The 3,328-nt window shown below is 37.2% G+C and overlaps 1 non-coding gene across 1 annotated transcript; it reads left to right on the forward strand.

The window, feature by feature from the left end:
• Nucleotides 1–312: 312 nt before the first annotated feature.
• Nucleotides 313–384, forward strand: TRNAA-UGC (transfer RNA alanine (anticodon UGC)). The gene has a single exon. It is a non-coding gene; the product is annotated as a tRNA-Ala (tRNA).
• The last annotated feature ends 2,944 nt before the right edge of the window (nucleotides 385–3,328 follow it).

Consider the following 3,328-nt stretch of genomic DNA (forward strand, 5'->3'; position numbering starts at 1 on the left):
TTACATTCAAACTACCCTTCTCAAGGTGAAAATGAAGATGTAACTCCCTACACACACTAACTTTCAAAGTGTAATCTAATAAGTCATATAAATTTTCCATTTTATCAAGTTAGGAAACTGGTTTCACAGCAACTAACTTTTGGCTTCTTAACAAGATGATAAAGCAACTCAGCTTTCTACACAGAACACTTCCATATCCATGCAGAAAACAGCCACCAGGCACTAAATTAGTACCTGACTCATGGTTAACCCAAAAAACAATGTGGAGAGAAATGTAGACAATGTCTGTACTTCAAGAAATAAACCTAGGCAGGGGATGTAGCTCAGTGGTAGAGCACATGTTTTGCATGTATGAGGCCCCGGGTTCAATCCTCGGCATCTCCACTTTTGCTCGCTTGCCCTGCCAGTTGGAGGACAGTCCAGGATGTCCGCAGAGTGCCGCGGGCCCCTCTGTCGCCCAACCTAGGGTCCCTGAGGGGCTGAGACGCGGGGCCCCAGCCTCGTGCACGCGGGACCGCCACACTCATCCTTCAGATGGCACTTGCGCCTGAGGGACGGAAGAAATAAACCTGAGTTCCAACTTTTTTTTTCAAAGAAGTTCCTAAAATTTTAAAAGATAGTAATTTACCCTTCCTTTAATTTGTAGTCAGGCACATTAGGTTCAACTGAAGTAATTCTTCCTGCTAAAATGATAATATGTTTGAATGATGACAAAATCTCAAAAGACATTGACTAAAATAGTGAAAATCATAATTTTCTGACTCTAAAAATATATTCTAAAGAAAGCTTGTTTCAGTCTGTGCTTCAGTTAACAAGTAATATTGCTCACAGATTGTAAAGTTGCACGGTCAATTCTTTTATTGATTTATAATGAAATTCAACTATATTCACATGAACAATTTATTCAAGAAGAAATTTCAACATGTATATATACATCAAAGTACATTTAGCTAAGTAACTCTTATTCCTGTGTCTAAAACTAAGTATAAGAAAATATTATAGATATTAGATGAAATGATTAAATGCTTCATTGTTTTCATGAAACCCAAAGGTGCTTGACAAAGTTCATGGATAATGAAAATAAAATATACATTTATTTTGCAGAAAATGTTTAAATTATGCAGTTTTTCCATAATACATATTTTGCTTGAACTTTTTATTGATTCTTACTTTTTAGTAATTGGAAAGGCAGAGTGAGAGTGAACTACAATGAGAGAGAATCTTCCATTCACTGATTCACTCCCCAAATGCCTGGAACAGAGTAGGATTGGCTCAGGCTGAAGCCAGGAGCCAAGAACTCCATTATGGTCTCCTACTTGAATCTCAGGGCCTCAAGAACTTAAGCCATCATCTGCTGCCTTTCAGGTGCACATTAGCAGTAAGCTGGATCAGAGGCAGAAGAGGAACTCCAGCCCAGGCACTCCCATAAAAGATGTGGGCATCCCAAGTGGCAGCTTCACCCTCTGCAACACGAGGTTGTTCCTTGTATGAACCTTTGGAGGTTCTTGTTAGGCTGAGATTTGAAACACTTGGGGTGAAAAGATGGTTACCTACCAAAAGAAATTGAAATGATGTCAATATTTACTGGATCAGCTGAAGAACAGCTGAAATTTTAGAGCACAAGTAAGAGTGCTCCTCTAACCATTTCCTCTTAAAATTTTAATAATTCATTAATATTTTTCTCCAATGAATAATAAGTTATTTTGAATAAATACAGATCCTAAAGTGATTAAAACTGAAAATCCCAAAGTGACTAAAAGTAAAATCCTGAATCACAAAGATCTCAATTTTAAAAATTAAGAACTCTCAAAAGCAGAACTTAAAATCATTTGCCCTAAATTTTGAACTTATTAAAATACGGTACAAAAAACACACCTTTTCTGCTTCTGTCAGCTAAATAATTGTACATGCCATCATTTACTTGACAGAATGAAAGGTATTTGGCAAAATACTTAACATTGAAATTATTTTGTAGCAAATCAGATCTATACCAAATATAACTCTTATCCCTGAGGTCTACATAATATAATACATAGATGAAAACTTCAACTACATGTACTTTTATCTTAACCCACTGCCCCCACATCCATTATATTCTACTTCTTCTTTATTATGTAGTGCCCATGATCATTGATGAATTATCTTGCAAAAGCACTTCCTTGTCTTTCATTCCGGAAATAAAGCACTACAATATGTTTAAATGACTCGTGTAAACTCTCTTCTTAATTGAAGTCTGGTTCTCCCTTAGGGACACCATGTTCTTCACATACACAAAAAAAAATCTACAAGTACAAAAGCTGCAGTAATTCAAGCAATCTAGACCTCTACCCTACCCCTGTACAAGCTGCCTAAATAGACATGTAGAAAACAAAAGGAATTTATCTTGTAATTCATCAAACGATAGGCACACACTGCTGGTCACATGCAATTCACATTGTGGGTGTTTGATGATGATGAGGAGGAGGAGGAGGAGGGTGAGGAGGAGGAGGAGGAGGGTGAGGAGGAGGAGGAGGAGGGTAAATACCAGGAAGGAAAGCAGATACTTCTCTTCTGCTTGAATTTGTATCCCCTGATCCATCTTTTCCTAGAGAGAATATACAGTAGCTCCCAAGGACAGATTAAGCTACTCTTCACTCAAAACTCTGCAGAGTCCAAGGAAGTCAATAGGTTAGTAAAAACTATCTGATATTTTTAAGTTTTTATTTAATGAATACAATTCTCATACGTACAACTTGAGTAATATAGTGGTTTTTCCATCTACTTGGATCTCCCACATGCGTGGCAAGGGTCCAAGTACTTGAGCCATCTTCTGCCTCCTGGAGCACATTAGCAAGGAGCTAGTTGGGAAGCAGCTGGGTTTCCATCAAGCACTCCCAAAGGAGAAACCAGTGTTGCAGGCAGTGGTTTTTCCTGCTGTACCACAACTCTGGTCCCAGCAGAATATATTTTGAGAAACAATGGCCAGTTTGTCCAAATTTGCTGTGAATTATAAATATACAAAGCCAATAATCCCAATGCATTCCAAAAATAAGAAATACAAAGAAAATTATATCAATGTATGTTATAATTAAACTTCTTAAAACTAGAGGTAAAAGAAAAACTTCAAAGCAAGTCAGAGGAAAACATTACATACTGAGGAACAAAATTAAGATGACAGTAGATTTATGTCAGACACAATGTAAGCAAGAGATCAATGGGCAAACATCTCTTCCAGACCATGAAAAAAGTTCTGAAAGAACTTGTCAACAGCAGATCTGTGCTATAGGAAACATTAGAAAAGTCCTTCAGACAGAAGTAAAATTATAGTAGATAAAATGTGTCTACTCCA

This window comes from Lepus europaeus, chromosome 2 (assembly GCF_033115175.1).
Source record: "Lepus europaeus isolate LE1 chromosome 2, mLepTim1.pri, whole genome shotgun sequence".
Classification (NCBI taxonomy): domain Eukaryota; kingdom Metazoa; phylum Chordata; class Mammalia; order Lagomorpha; family Leporidae; genus Lepus; species Lepus europaeus.